This window comes from Acomys minous (genome assembly GCF_964271855.1).
Source record: "Acomys minous genome assembly, chromosome: 15".
Classification (NCBI taxonomy): domain Eukaryota; kingdom Metazoa; phylum Chordata; class Mammalia; order Rodentia; family Muridae; genus Acomys; species Acomys minous.
In genome coordinates this window covers 31517689-31535089 of record NC_140497.1, presented here as the reverse complement: position 1 = coordinate 31535089, position 17401 = coordinate 31517689, and the positions used below count along the sequence as shown (strand labels likewise).

The 17401-nt window shown below is 37.5% G+C and overlaps 1 pseudogene across 1 annotated transcript; it reads right to left on the bottom strand.

Moving 5' to 3' along the window:
• Positions 1-4246: 4246 nt before the first annotated feature.
• On the bottom strand, positions 4247-7622 carry LOC311585058 (large ribosomal subunit protein bL28m-like; annotated as a pseudogene). Its single transcript has 2 exons — positions 7611-7622; positions 4247-5110 (listed from the first exon to the last, which is right to left on the bottom strand). The product of its transcript is annotated as a large ribosomal subunit protein bL28m-like (transcript).
• Between the last annotated feature and the right edge of the window lie 9779 nt (positions 7623-17401).

Here is a 17401-nt window from a genome sequence, read left to right as displayed (position 1 = left end):
CAGAGCCTATCCTCTCGAAAATCTGTTTCCAGTGGACAAACACTGCACACCCTACACAAGTCTGTTTCACATCCCACACTTGGGATCAAAACAAAAACATGTTTGCATCCACTACAAAGATGGGTAGACAAAAATAACTCTTAAAAGTGAGCTGGGTTTGTTAACAATAGCCTATTATCTACCTGGTCACTGAGGTTTTGCTGTTGTTCATGAGTGAAGTCTTCTGATCTTTTTTAAAGATATATGTTTGGGTTTCCTTACATAGCATACACATCCCAACTGCTAAACCATTTTATTTACATTTTTCATATTTTTAAACCGAAAGATTTTTGTGGCTCTTATTTCTTTTACTCTATCTACCGATCTATCACGTATCTATCATCTATCAACCATCAATCTCCTATCTATCTACCTATCTATCTATCTATCTTTCTATCTATCTATCATCTATCAATTGTCAATCTACCAACTATCTATCATCTATCTATCTATCATCTATATCTATCTATCTATCTATCTATCTATCTATCTATCGATCTATCTATCTATCTACCTATCTTTCTATCTATAATCTATCTATCTTACACAGAGTCTTCCTATGTAGCTCTGGCTGTTCTGTAACTCATTACGTAAACCAGGCAGGCTTTAGAACTCATAGAATTTCTCCCTGCGTCAGCATCTTAGGTGCTGGGATTAAACACATACACCATCAACCTGGGTATTTTGTATCTTGTTACTAAAGAAAATAATCACCAAACCATAAACTGAAACATTCATATTCTTAATTTTAGAGTTTCAGGTAAAATTACTTAAAACAATTCCCAAGAAAAGATGATGACATCTTCTCCAGAAAAATAAAAGGTGTTATATTGAAAACCTTAAAAAAGAAAAGGTTTTGAATGGAGGAAAAGAAGAAAAAAAATTTCAGATTTTAAATCACATTAGTATAATTTTATTCCAGTATATTTTTGTTTTCATTAGACTTCTATCTCTTTACAACCAAAAATATTGTTCTTACTTCAAGGAATGAAGTAGTTTCAAGGAGAGAGAGAGAGAGAGAGAGAGAGAGAGAGAGAGAGAGAGAGAGAGAGAGAGAGAGAGAGAAGGAGGAGGAGGGGGAGGGGAAGAAGAAGAAGAAGAAGAAGAAGAAGAAGAAGAAGAAGAAGAAGAAGAAGAAGAAGAAGAAGAAGAAGAAGAAACTTTTATCATTTTTAATGATTTCTACTTTGTAGAGAAAGTACTCAAACATGGCACTTTGAGAAATCATAACTGTGGGCAGTTGGAAGGAGAAGATAGGTAATTTTAGTTGGTTTAATTTTTTTCAGAATATAGTTACTAATAAAGAGTTGTCAATATGTGAACAATATCACATATAAGATACAAAGTAAAAGGCATTAAATCCTCTTTCCCAGACAGACTTACTTGTACAAAGAGAATTAATTTGTAGTTAGAGATGCTCAGAAGGAGGAACACTAGTCATTCTGTGGGCCACAGGGTCTCAGAACGTGCAAGTTTTTACCCATTGTGTTTTGTGTTTGCTTTCATTAGTGCTTACAGCAGCTACGGTATTTTCACAATTGCCACAGTGTTCATTATTAAAATATTCCTACCTATTTGGCCTGCCCTCAAATAGAATAAGACTGATCATGGCAGATTATTTGCTGCTAAAATAAAATAAAATAATAAAATATCTGTGATTTATGCAGTGTCAGTGGTGGCATGCCAGTTACCTGAAATCTATATGGCTTTTACTTTCCTCCAGTGAAGAAACTTCCAAATATAAGCATAATTAAAAGTAAAATTTATGCCAACTAGGATGAGAATGTTTTAACATTCATTGGTGAAAATAATACCATGTAGTTAATTGCAAAGATAAGTAAACTTAAAAGATGAGAGTGCCAGTGGCTTTGGTCCTAGATTCATTTCCATTTTAAGTAATGTTTTAAATTTTTAATATCATTGTAAATAATTACCTGTCACTTGGAGAACTACTGTGTTAAAATTAGTATTAGTGTCTGATATGGCCATGGAGAGAAGTATTTTTCTGCGTTTGAAAATGTCAGCAAGTGCTTCAAATGGGCTGCAAGAATAGAGAATTAATTGGTTTTAGTTTTTCTATGATTTGCTCCTTGTTAATCAGTTTCTTGATGCCTGTTTTGTAGGTTTCTGTTTTCAGTCTCCCCCCGTGCCATCCTCGTGTTTAACCTTACCATCACCATTGGGTTACAAACCAGAAAACATTCTGTGCTAAACAAAGCAGACTTTAGATGATTCATGAGGAAGTTTTTGCAGGGCAACTGACTTAGTTCATGCCACAGTTGAGACTAAATGAGTTATGTTAACAAGAAGAATCACTTAAACCAAAGATCATTATTAATAAATCAAAAGAAATCAAGTGTGCAATAAAAGCTGTAGATCATATATTCTGTGTTCTCAGATACACAATTTATTACCTGTGTAATCGCTCTACCATGGAGGATATGCATTTGTGCAAACATTATAAATTATTACAAGGCATATACTGTGAAATCTCTTCATATTTCCACCCTTAACGATTTCCCACTTGAAGAGAAAGCCCTAACTCACACATCCTCATATATAGAAGTAGTCCTCTCACATCAAGACAATAAGGGCCGCATTGACCCACCTCAGTTATTATTTCCCATGTATTAGCATGTATGAAAGATTCATGGGAAATAAGGTTAGAAATATAAGCAACATGTTCTCAGTTTTAAACTAAGTGATAGAGGGAAGGTTGGCAGCAGATTCTATACACTACTGTGGTTTACTAATAATAAGATTACAGAGTGCATCTCAAAGACATGACTTCTTGATGCTTTGTTTTATTTTATTTCTTTTTTCTCTTGGTAACAGAATGTTTTCTTAAAAGCAAAATCGAACTTAATCAAGTTATTCATTAAATGGACCATTATTCTTCACATGGAATCCATGGATAGGTCTCTGTTATAGGAGGTATTTGGTACTATGCCTGCAATAAGGGCTGAAATCAGTAAGAATTCTTTCTGGTAGTAAGAGGTCCACCAGTTAGTCCTATGATCTCATTATTAATTTATTATTCTTACTATAATCCTCATACTTGCAAGAATAATGGCATGTTACAAATAATCTTGGAATTCAAGTAGAATCAACAATATGGTCTGAAAACATTTTTAGTGATACTAAAAAATTACTCATACCAAGTTATATTACCTGATAATTAAAAATTAATGAGAGGAAAATAATCATTCTCAAACAACAACAAATTTGACAACACATCATTCCTTCTTGGAAAAATGTCAAAGAGAAAGTAAAAGAAAAAGGATGCTAAATCCTACACCATGTGTCCTCTCTCTCTCTCCATATATATGTGTGTGTGTGTATACATATATGTATTTGTGTGATATATATATATATATATATATATATATATAAATTATATGTCCTCTTTAAAGATGTATAGATACAAACACAAATTTTAAAAGCCACAATCAATTTCAAGTTAACACTTAATCAGGGGTAGCTCTGTACTAAAGTAGATAAGTAAAATATCAAAGATTCTGGTATGCTTAAACATATTTCATCTACACCTTTTATCTATTTTTAAACATATAATAGAGCCATCTTAACCACCTCCCACAAGGCCTCCCATAACCACTCCCACCAACTTTCTTACCTATACAACATTATACCCATATTTTTTCACTTATCATGTCCAATTTACACTTTTCTTACATTCTTTAATATGTGGCCTTTCACTGAAGCATGGCTGACTTAGCAGGGACTAACCTCCTAAAGGACACGGGCTCTACCCACACCATCACCTGCTGGTTGTCAATAGCTTCTAGGCTGGAAGTGGGATTTAATGCCTGCCTGATCTCTCTATGCTGAGATTTGGTTTGTCTCGAGCTTGCACGGCTCTTTGTATGTCATCACAATAGCTGTGAATTCATCTGGCCTGATGCTCTGCTGTGTACAGAAAACACTGTTTCCCTGTAACCATCCAGTACCTGTGGCTCCTATATTCTTTCTGTCATCTACTCCATAAAAGTCTCTGAGCTGTTTGAGGAGGAGGTATAATATGTGTTGCAGTTAGATATGAGCTCTCTACAATCTCTTACATTCTTTTTCCCCCAAGCAAATTGACACACTTCACTGTGGTTCAAACTACCTCAAACTTCACTTACTCCAGCCCAAGAGCTATAACGCTGCATGGTCTTGACCAGCTTACACAGTAACCTGCTCTGCTCTAGACTGCCAAGAGTCCTGGCATAGAAAATGGTTCTCTGAAACATCTGCTGCAGTAGCTGTATGGTGAGCAAATGCCAAGTGAGGTTCTCCCACTGACCACAGGTGGTCCTAATGCCCACCCCAACTGTGTCCATAGTGCTGAAAGGGGAGGCTGAGCCCGATGGTCAGGTGTGTGGTCACTGACTCTCTTCTGTACCGCTGTAGTACAGGACAGAACCTGCTCCTGAAGCCGCTGGACCAGCTCCCCTACATAAGACTTTGAACAGGGTACAGGGTCCTTTGTCTCTAGAAGCCTCTGTTTCCCCACAGCCTCTTCCAGCATCAGGCCTACTCACTCAGCCTCGGCCTCCAGGATGACAAAACTCTTGTAGTTGTCATAGATGGCTGCTCTCCGCTTGGGGTTGTCAGGGTGGAGCTGGTGATCTGGACAAGCAAGCCTCAGCAGCATCCCTCGCTTGGAGCACAAGTCCTCCATTGGGGTCTTGAGAATATAAAAATTCAAATCCATAGGCCTCATCAAGGAGACCCAGTGTCTTCATGGCTACAGTCAAGGTGACATCTTGTCCAGGATTTCACTGTAAGGCTCCCGAGTGAACAGCTACGGTTTCCGTGCCTTCTTCACTCTCATGGAGAGCTTGTTGTTGGCGTATCCATAGCCCAAAAGTAAGCCTTCTCCACCCCACAGTCCCTGCCGGGATTCTGGAAGGTAGTGAATTGGGATGGGTACGTCCTCAATGTGCCCATGCTGTCTATTCTTGGGGTTGATCTTGAATTTGGCCCCGTGAGGTCGGTAGTGTACCAGGGTCGGCGTCTGTTCTTCTTCTAGTGAGCTCAAGAGACATTTTTGCTTATAAATCCCACTCTGGTGTTGGAGAGCAATAGCACCAATATTTTAAATGAGGGATTTTTCAATAATTGTTACATATTTGTGTGTATGGTGAATTGTATGGTATAACTAGAAAAAAATGAAGCTTTCACTTTTTTCTCTTCTTCATTTCCATAATATAATTACATGCTCTTACTTAAAAATTAACTATTTCTCATATTGATTGTATGAGCTGTATCTTAAAAAAGAATATGTCACACTGTTCAGCATGTTTACTGAAACTGTGGACTTAGTCAAGTGGCTTTATTTATAAGAATAGGAAAAGGAGAAGCCCAAATATTTGAAAATATATAAAAATAAACAAAGCCACATATTTTAAAGAAAATGCTTTATTATAACATGTGAATAACAATTTCCCTCTGGTATAAAAACTATTTGGTAATTGTGCACTACATAAGAAAGCTATAAAATCAACAGAGCTTAATCTTTCTAAGCCAGACCTCTTTAGAAAAGATAGCTTAGCTAAATTATTGTTTGAAAATAATGTACTCTTCAGAAATAAATGTTCCTAATACAATAAATGAGGCTGTGGTTATAAGTGTTCAAAAAGAATATAGTAATAATATATTTCTATATTAATGATGTGCAAATATGTACAAAAAGGCAGGGGCAGTTTGGAAATGTCTATATACTCTACTGGGTTTTAGAAGATTAAATGCCATGCCAACCTAGGCATCTGACACCCTCTTCTGGCCTCTGCAAGCACAGGTACAAATCTGCATATAGGACATGTATGTATACCCCATGCACATGTTCACCAGAAACACTCCGTAAAATAAGGTTCATTTGGAAATAAATACTTATTTTAAAAAGCTGACATGATGCAATTGCAAAGAATAACTACACACAGCATACAAATTTTGTGAATCAGGATTTTGTGGCAGTCTTAGAGGGCTGATATGTCTTAACTAACTTGAAAGTTCCAATTGAAATTACTCTTCCTTGTGTTGTTTATGTTTTATAGTAAAACCACTGTGGAAACCTTATTTAGAAAAAAATTCTCAAAATAAGTTTATTACCTATGATATGATATAGTAAACTAACTTTCAAGTACTCTTAAATTAAGAAAAATAGGAGACACAATATTATTTTAAGATTGGAAAGAATAAAATTTTTAAAGAAAGAAGAAATATTAGCTATAAGAGAACCTATTAACAGTAGCTAAAAGCAAAATTGATGACAGCTGAGGTTCCCAGGCCCCTGAACAACTTCTGCTGGGCTGTCTTGAAATTTCAAACAAAAGAGATGTTGGGCCACTGGGAAATGACGGCTAAAGAACCTTCAGTGGCTTTCTTTTGGCCAATAAATCAAAATCCTCCTTGCGGAAACACAAGAGTTTTTCTATGCAGTTCCCCCCGGACATATTCTCACTGATCTGGTGGAACTTGCCAGAAGGAGTTTGCATTTCCCCTCTCCCTTCTCTCCTCTCTATCCATCATTCTCATGTGCATGTCCACGCACCCATGCCACCCTCTGCATCCCGCTGTGTCTTGTAGGCCGATGCTTCAGGTCCTAAGGCATCCTTCAAGGTCTTCACACATCTACCATCTGCTACCAAACCATATCCAACTATCATAGGCGAAGTGTTGACCTCTCCTTTCCTGAGCCTCCTGGGTAATTTCCATTTGGTCTGAAACATAACTGGTAATTATTGGAAAATCAGCAACAGCTGTTCAGCTGGATGTTTTTAATGGGCCAGCGCAGCGAGTGCTGTCGCCTCCTTGTTCCTGCTCAACCTCTCAAATGATTTTGGTGTATTCCACTGAATAGTCATTTCAGCTTCGTTGTATATGGTGTCCAGTGGAGGACGCCTCACAGGAAATTCATCTAGCACAAAGTCAAATGTCAGTGTCTTCCTTCCCCTTCTGGAAACCCCTCAGGAAAGGTTGCTGGAAGTGAATGCAAGAGTAAGAAGAGTGACTTAAGTACTAGTGTTTGCATTTACCTGGATTGTAGTCTCAGCATTTTTTTTCTGGTTCCTTCCATCTGTAAGTCTGTTGTTTTGCCTCTTCTTTCTCTGGAATTTCTTGCTTCTGTCTTCTCTGTACAGCTTTCCATTAATTCTGAGTTCCCTGAAACTTTTCAATACATTGATTTTGTTCAACTAACCTGAATTTCTTTCAGCTATTTATGGCTCACTACACTGGGGTATCCAGGCATTGCACAGGGTATATAAGTAGCAAGTATTATCTCAAGTCACAGGGATAAACCAGAGAAAAGCCACTTTTCTCTTTTAATATACTTTCAGTAAATAGGTATGTTTTTTACACAGCAGAAATCAATCCCAGTTAATTCAAGGCATCCTTAGTCATTTCAGAATTTCATTAATCCATTAAAAATCTCACAGGGAAGTTTTTGGTTTCTGGGACTTACAAAGAACAGGTCAGAAGAGGCATCTATCACTCCAAAATCCATAGGCATGCCTGACTTTCTGGCAGAGTTATATACAGATCATGGCCTCCCCAAATCCACATACTGAAATCCGCATCCCCCGATTATTAGAATGTGGTGGTATTTGGCAGGTTGTGTCTATAAAGAACTAAATAAACCTAAAACAAGGCCCATCAATCCAGCTCTATGTAACTGATATCTTGTCAAGAAGATGAAATTGGGGGATAAACAAATGCATCAGCAAAGTACTCACCCAGAATTAAGACTTCATAAAGACATGGCAAGTAACTGCCACCTACAGGGCAGAGAGAGAGAGAGAGAGAGAGAGAGAGAGAGAGAGAGAGAGAGAGAGAGAGAGAGAGAGAGAGAGGCCTCAGCAGACACCACACCAACCATAAGGTTAGTCTTGGGCCTCCAGCATTAAGAAATACAAGAAACAAACCACCTGTTATTTGAGACATACAGTATGTAGTATTTTCTCCCAACACCTGTAGAAATGAACTCACTCATTGTCCTATATTAGCTATATTTTGTTAGTCATATAGTACCATAATTTCTGCATGTCTAACTTTGAATGTTGTTTAGACGCTTGTTTAGACCCAGGTGGGCAAATCTAATTTTCTCTGAAACCTACTTTCTTCAACACTGGAGAGATGGCTCAGCAACTAAGAACAAGTGTTGCTCTTGCAGAGGACCTTAGTTCATTTCTCAGCACCCACGTGGTAGTTCACAACCATCATAGCTCCAGTTACAGGGGACCTAACAGCCTATTCTGACCTCCATGCCCTCGACATTGTGGGATATATATATATCCCACAGGTAAAGCATGCATTTACATAAATTAAATGAACTTTAGCAGTACTTGAAATTGTTCCCTGATAAATTATGATGTGATTTACTTGGTTTATGCATGATTATAAATTATGGGTTCAATGCACAATACATAAGCTTACTGGACAAAAGTTAAAAACCAATATCCTAGGCCAATTTACACTCTTCTAACTTTAGAATAGATTTAAAATACACAGTGACTTTCTACTTGGATTTGTGGGTCCAGTCCTCTAGTGAAGCAGCATCTAACTCACCATACAATAATTTTATACATAAAAACATTCAAGTCAAAACTTTCCATAGCTTGAGTTCTATAAAATAAAGCTTTTATAAAATAACTATGGATACATATAATGGCTTTTGTATAATATAGAATATTCATCAGCCTTTAAGCTTTTATAGTACAAAATTGAAGCCAGTGGGGTGTAGTCTGAATGGTCACATATATTTATTAATTGTCATAGAGCATAATTAATGTGAGCACACAACCGTGCTGAAATAAAATTGGTTAAATTCAGCTTTGCTTTTTTTTGTTATTTTAGAAAGAAGTGGGAATTTTCTGTGAAGTTAGAAAAAGAGAATTCTGGTTTTCCAACTGAGAAATGACACAAATAATACTGGACAGCCAACATCTGGTCTCATTTAAGTCTGTTCTGGACAGGAAAAAAAAATAAAGATTATACCAGAGGGAGCAACCCTATGCTTGCAGGGACGTGTAGGGGATGACATGGTAGGTCTTTCCAGTGATTAAAAACCTTCCATTTTCACATAGCCTTACCACAAATAGCACATTTATCTTTGTTCAGCTTTTGCAGTTGATTGTCTAGTGTACAAAATCTCAAGAAAAATTGCTAGAATTCTATTTTCCCACTGATCAATGCCAAGTGAGGGTATTAAAACCTTCCCAACTCTTTAGCCAGCTACTTTCAAAGGTCACTATAGGTCAAAGCACACTAAATTCATGTGATTGTTAAAAAGTGGGGTTATTGCCCTATTTTTAAGGAATGTATGAAAGAAATGTGTTCTTTCAAGGTCAATATATATGATTACCAGGAAATTTGGTGAAATTAAATTCAGTGGTGTTGCAAGGGCAGATGCTGCAGGTAATAACTTCCATATAAATCAAAGGTGAAGTGAAGGTTGCCCATTTGCCTATTTTAGCATTGTAAACAGCAGGGCCAGAAGTTGGTGTCTTTGTAATGTAGTCACACAGCTGTTGTGCAGTTTTGTCAATTTTATACCTGCCTGGTGAAAGAAGTCACCTCCCTGAGTCATACAAGCCTAGAGCAAGCAGATTAAAGCTGCAGAGTGTGGCCTAGAGTATTCTATATAGCTTCACTCCAGTCAGCCTGGTTATTGTCCCCTCTGTACAATTATGATCCTGATTCTGGTTCTATATGACTCAACTTAAAGGCTATGAGTTATAAACTTTATAACGTAGTTACAATATTGTTATTAGATTTAAATGAATGCACTGAGGCTGGAAGCCAACTGGATGTAGAACTTAAATCTATTTCATAGGGAATGCTAGACTACAAGAGTCAAAATATCAAATATATGTGACCGTAATAATTTATCTAAAATAATAATTTTCTATGACTAAGCAATAACTGTGGATTTTTACTGCTAAATAATCTATATCATTTCAGATATGAAGTAGCTAGAATAGAGCAGGGGATTCCAGGCAAAGAAATACACATTTTAAGATGTTAGGCATTTTAGAAATATATTAGAAAGATAACCAAATACATACATACATATTCATACAAATAATATTAAAGGGTTATGATTGTTAGAAAATACTAAATGTTTTGACAAACAATAATAGTCACTTACTCAGAAGTTGTTTTCTTCCCACTGGGCAGTATAGCTTGTATCTAATAAATGATGTTATGTATGTTTATATTTAAAGGCCCCTAACAAAAAATACACATTTTAATTCTATAAACAGAAAGAAGCTATGTGGAAGAACGAGATTGTGGCCTTTTGATCATGTTTCTTTGCTCCCACTCAATTCCAGATGTAAACTGGCCACTTAGTCCCAGCTTCCCAGTCCCATCCTGCATCTATCTCCCCAGGGATAAATAAACCTTCACCTCAGCAGCAACACACTGTCCAAAACAAAGGCTGACATGCTCAGCCTTTTAGCAGCAATAGAGCTGACTGGTCTTATTGGAATGACTGGTGGGAAGACGACTGTGAGGGACCTGTGTCTTAATGATATTTATATCACCATTCCACTAAACAGTAAAATATGTTCAGTATGCATTGGTTCAAATACACTGACACAAAGAATAACTTTGTGTCAAAAATGGAAGTACATTTATAAGTGAAAGTACAGTCATAAGTGAAAGTACACTCACAATGTTAGATAATGGAGCCAATGCCTTTGATGGTAACTACACTGCACACAATGTATAACTGGGAGTAGATGACCTAGATTCAGACAAGCCCATTATTTCCTTGTAATGACTTGGGTGAGTAGCAGAGCCTCATTGTTTCCCCCATGAAAAATGTATGAAAACATGTAACACTATTTATCTAGGAGAACTGTAGTGCAGAACACACCAGTTAATACAGATATGGCCAATGGCTGGCAGTAATAGGCACTAAAAGAATTTATAAAATTATAAATTACTTATGATGTATACAGACACTTAGTGGAGACTGGTTTTTCCCTATAGATCATTTACCCCCATGAAGTGCTCTAAATAGATACATAGTAAAAAATATAATAATAACAGCTGAACACATCTTGATTTAGAGAGAGCTCCCTCTGTAAAGTATGCAAGTCGTCACTACTGTGAGTGGCATACACTTATCTTCAATATATCGGCTACATGCATGCTGTTCTATTAAATGTGAACAGTGCCTTTAGCACCTCTTGGAAACTCTGACTTACATAAATGTGCAGATTAAATGTGCAGATTAGATTTAGAAATAATACAGAATGAAGGTGGAGCAAATGGCTCAGTGGGTAAAGTGCCTACCTGCCTGTGAAAGCAGGAAGACTTAAAATAGATGCTCAGTATGTACGTGAAAGGGTGGATGTGGCTGTACATTGCAAGACAGGCACTGGGAGGGCAGAGTCAATGCAGGTCCCAGAGCTCACTGGTCAGCAAGTCTAGCCAAACCATGATACTCTGGTTTTGTTAGAGACCCTATCTGAAGCATGTTAAGTGAGTTAAGTGAGAAGCAATTGAGAAAGACATTTGAGCATCAACCCCTGGCCTCTACACATGCCTGCATAGGCAAGCATGTACACAAACAATAGCCTAAATGAAGACCCAAGTAAAATGAAATGAAAAATAACCCAATTCATGAAGTACAATAGTAAATTTTGATATCTGAATTTGTTGATTAGGAGTATAATAGTCTATTATGATGTGCGCATGAGAAAAAAGATGCTTTACATACACTAAATGTGCTCAAGGTCTAGTGATTGGCAGGAAGAAGACCATGGGAGAAATAGCTCCTCAGTGAGAAGACAAATGTATTCTACACATAGATTAGAATAATAATCCAGGCGGTGTGGGAAGCTTTCCATTCAGCGCTGCTTCCATCAGCAGCCCTAGGCAGTAATCAGTGAACACATACTCGGTTAGTACATAGTTCAGATTATTCCTCTCCTATGTACATTTACCTCAAGTTCTGTGTGAATCTCCTAAATGTCACCTCATATTCTAGCCCAGACACTTATTCTCACCTCTCATGTGTCACAGAGGCTTCTTGGTTGTTCTCTACTTCATGGTAAGGTATGATTTAGTCTCCATCTCTAAAGCACTTATTTCTTGATTACTGGTCCATCCTTTCATCTTTCCATCAACTCTTCAAGTTTCTGGTCAGTATTTGGGTTGAATACTATGGAAGACATCACATATTGCCTGATACATTGTCTCTTCTTCTCTTAGGGTTTTCTATCCCGACTGAAGTATGGACCCTTGCTCTGCCCTATTTTGTATGACCTCTGTAGTGCTTTTCTGCACAGCACTGTGATGTGCTTCATCTCAAATTGTTTCACTTCCCCAAAGCCCTAGACCACAACTCCCAAGAAAGCCTTCCAAAATTGTAATTAATAAGAGGGGCTTTAGATTATTAATCTTTCCCCATCAGCTGACAGTGGATTGAAGCAGTCTTAAAAGCTTGCAGTCTGCTTACCTGCAGGAGATGCATTACCCTAGTCCTTCTGCATCATGTCCAGGGTGAGAAATCATCATTTGGTGGAGATTCTGGTCCTAGGACCATTTTCACCCTATAAAGGGAAATTCCACTGCTTCCACATTTTTATTCCTTTCTCATGGCAAGCATGTGGTTTTCTATTGATTATTCCAGATCTCAGGTATATGGTTTGCATAGGGGGAAGAACAGAAGTACTCATCACATCAATATTTGCCCTCATATCAGGCACCTTTCTAGCATATTGCATTGGAGAAAAGGTTATAATTTCCAGCTAATGCTTATAATATTTTTAGTCAATGTTCTCCCTCCCACTAGCTCCAGACTATAGAAAAGCAACAGAGAAAAAAAATTTTAACCACTCTAAAGCAACCCCTTGGATGTATTAGTTACTTTTTAAACTTTTGATTTGTTCATATGAAATATCACCTGCACTAGGTTATAAGATGCATGAAGTCATGGCTGGAGAGCTGGCTCAGCACTTAAGAGTGTTTGCTTCTTTCTCTTTCAGAGAACCAGAGTTGTAGTTCAGTAGCTACCTGTAATTCCACATTCAGGGATCCAGGTATCTGTTCTGACTTCCACAGGCACTAAGGTGTGTGTGTGTGTGTGTGTGTGTGTGTGTGTGTGTGTGTGTGTGTGTGTGTGTGTGTTTGTGTGTGTGTGTACTCACACAAATGAATAAAGAAACAAATGAATAAAAAAATAATTATTACAAGGATTCAGAGTCACTTTTCATTTTTAAATAAGAGATGTGTGGACCTAAAATTGAATCAAAATAACTAAAACTTAAAGGTATTCTATACTTTTTGTCCTTAAGTAAATAAATACTCACTAAATACCAGGAGAGGTTATGGAAAACTTAAAATAACAGAAAATATTGAACAAAAATAAAAAGGACTACATCAGCTGTTAATGACCATGCGAAATACGTATGCACCCAAAAGCAATTATCTTGCCAAAATTTACAGTTCTTTTTGTAGAGTATTCCAAAGGCTATCATAGAAGGGAAGGAGAGAGAGCGAGAGACAGAGAGAGAGAGAGAGAGAGAGAGAGAGAGAGAGAGAGAGAGAGAGGTACTTACCATGTTGTCAACAATACGGAGGTGATGCTGGAATATATGTCACAAGCTGGCTGCCTACATCAGTGCCTGATTTACATACTCCAAACACTGAGTAGTGTTCTCCCAATGGTTATGACACATCACTTAGCAATGATAACACTAAAGTAGAGATTAAGATGATCCCTTTTGGCGGCATTTCTTAAAATCTGTCTGCTGCACCATGCTGAGAAACTACATCACTGTCAATGGAGAGCAACACTTCTTAATTGTTCTAATTAGCTCCCAGATGCCAGCATCAAACAGACTCTATACTTCTTCTGACAATAAAAGGGATAGGATGGCTCACATTTTAAATTTCTTCGCATGCAACACATTATAATTGAATACATCCATTAGCTGCTGATATGTAATATGAAATCCACAGTTGTCAAAGAGGTTCTAACATTGACTGAAAGTCAACTTATTTCATACAGATTTGGCAAACAAAGTATAGATAGATAACATAAAAACTGCAAATGAAGTTCAACTGAGAGGGAGGAATATTCATACTGGTTTGTTTATGTCAGAAATAATAAGAATAAGAAATTAAGCAAATTAAATGATCAAAAGCATAAGGAATTAAAAAGTAAATAAAACTATAAATAAATGTAAATGTAAATAAAAATAGAAATGGCAGTGAAAAAATTCCAAGGAAATAATACAGTGTATTCATAGGCCTAAAGAAGTTAGGTATTATGATTAGTAAATTCTATATTATCGAATTATTTATTCTGTTATGTTTGAGGGAGTGAAGAAGAAAGTTAACTTTGGGAGAAATGGAGTCAGTTGTATTTTTATGTAGTGTGTATAATGGCTCAGTATAGCAATTGGTGACTCCTAGGTTTTTGAATAAGTGAGTAGAATCTAAAGCCAAACCAAACCAAAAAAAAAAAAATGGGTTGATACAAGATATACATCCAAGTATTTCCAAAGAGCTGATTAGGTGAAAGATCAGGGAAGTTTATAATGCCTAAATTAGTTTGGATTCTCTTGTTTTCCAGCCTGGTTTGTCCATAACATCCTAGGCTTATTATAAATAGTTCTAGTGTTCTGTGTGTTTCGTGTTCCCTTTGTCTCTCAGAGCATCTATATGACAATTAACATGGCTAATCACAGAAACCAGAAACCTTACAGGGTAGGATAACACCAACCCACCCACAAAATCTTTGATGTAAAACTTATCCTGTCTACAGGAAGTACAAGGATAAAGATAGAACAGGTAGAGCAGAGATTGAGGGAAGGTCCAACCCATGCCTAGACCAACCCAAAAGCCACCCTGTGGATGAGATCCAATCCCTGACACTATTAATCATACTCTGCTATGCTTGTAGACAGAAGCATATCAGAGTTGTCTTCTGAAAGTCTCCACCCAGCAGCAGTTCAAAACAGATGCTGAGACTCATAGCCAAACATTGGGTGAAGCATAGGGAAGTCTAGTGGAAAAGTGGGGGGAAGGATGAAAGGATTTGGAGGGGGAAAGAGCTCCACAAGAAGATCAACAGATCCTACTAACCAGCATACAGAGGAGCCTGTGGAGTCTGAAGCACCAACCAAGGACCATGCATGGACTGGTCCTATGTCCTCTACATAGATATCACTGGTGGGCAGCTCAGGCCTCACATGGGTCCACTAGTAAGAAAAGCAGGAGTTGTCTCTGACATGGACTCTGCTGTCTTTTTCTATCACTTCCTCCTGATGCAACTGCTTTGTTAGGCCACAGGTGTACAGGAAGAATTCAGTCCTGATGTGACTTGATGAGCCAAGGTGGGTGGGTAGGGAGGGGGCTCTCTTTTTCCAAGGAATAGGGGAGGGGGGAAGGGGAAGGGAGAGTGGGACTGGGAGGAGAGGAGGGAGTGGGCTTCAACCAAGATGTAAAGTGAATGAACAAATGATAATAATAATAATAATAATAATAATAATAATAATAATAATAATAATAGGAAAGAAAGAAAGAAAGAAAGAAAGAAAGAAAGAAAGAAAGTAAGTCCATATTTATGACAATACATGAAAATACTACAATGGGGAAGAAAGCTTGGAAATTTCAATCATTAAAATATGTATTTTATTTTTAATTGTGTGTGTGTGTGTGTATGTGTGTGTGTGTGTGTGTGTTTGGACATCCTGGTCACTGCAGAGGCTAGCAGCTATTAGATTCCCTAGATTAGTTACAGAAGTGTTCGTTTGCCTGACATTGATCCTGGAAATACAATCGGGGTCCTCTGAAAGACCAGAATGTGCTCTTAAACAATGAGCCATCTCTCCAGCCCTGGAAATCTCAGTTTTTATGTATTTTCTTGCTAGCTATAATTAAGGGACATATATAATTAATACTTTTCACATTTTCCTACAGTCAGCTCAATCCTCCTATAAGTAGGCAGCAAATGCCTCAAAACCTTTATATGAATTGCATTTTCTTTTAGGACTGCGCTTTTTCTTTTAACATAATTAGCTTTCTAACAGCTAAATCATATGGCAAATATATTACATTCCTGCCAAAAGTAGCTGAAATCTGAGGATACTGGTCATGAGTTTATCAAATAACACAGGTGATAAGACTAAGCAATTATCAAGATGTGTGTGTGTGTGTGTGTGTGTGTGTGTGTGTGTGTGTGTATGTCTGTGTGTGTGTGTGTGTGTGTGTAAAAGAGACCACTCATGAGAGGAACATTGGTTGACTTGTACTTCTTTATCTATGACTTTTTAATTTTTTTATTATTATACTTATTCAACTCTTCTAATACATTTCAACCTTCTGGAAGCCACTGAAAATTCCTTTTATATTTCTAGTTACATGTTTGCCTACCTCACATAAAAAAGCCAGGATTGGTTAATTGAGTAAGTGGTGCCCTATTAGCAGAAGTTGCTGCCTTAGATAGTTGCTGACTCTTGCTAGTTATATTCTGCAAGCATATTCATAGCTTGTCCTCTCTATAGCCAGCACAGCACTGTGACACATCCAGTTAATTTCCTTCATCAGAACAGGCACTGTTGGCTCATATGTCTCATGCCTCAGATCTTATTATATCACGTTTTCTCTACAAAAGACCAATCTCAGTGGAGAGCACTTAGAGAGAAAAGTGGATGTTTTTCATAGTTAAATCATTCTTCTTTACTAAATGGGAGTCTTTAGTGAGTTTTCAGCTCTTGTAATTTTAAAAATAATTGAGATTATAATATAATTACAACATTTCTCCTTTCTCTCTCCTCCCCCAAATCCTACCCATGTATCTCTTCCCATTCCAATCCAAATTCATGGCCATCATTTTTTTTCACCATTTTTTTTTGTTTTTGTTTTTTTCTCCTTTATTAATTTATTCTTGTTACAATTCAATGGTTATCCCATCCCTTGTATCCTCCCATTCTTCCCTCCCTCCCATTTTCCCCTTATTCCCCTCCCCTATGACTGTTCCTGAGGGGGATTACCTCCCCCTGTATATGTTCACAGGGTATCAAGTCTCTTCTTGGTAACCTGCTGTCCTTCCTCTGAGTGCCACCAGGTCTCCCCCTCCAGGGGACATGGTCAAAGGTGAGGCACCAGAGTATGTGAGAAAGTAATATCCCACTCTCCACTCTACTGTGGAGAGTGTTCTGTCCATTGGCTAGATCTGGGTAGGGGTTTAAGGTTTACCGCCTGTATTGTCCTTGGCTGGTGCCTTAGTTTGAGCGGGACCCCTGTGCCCAAATCTGCCTATCATAATGTTCTACTTGTAGGCTTCTAGGACCCTCTGGATCCTTCTACTTTGCCATTCTCCCATGATTCTCTCATC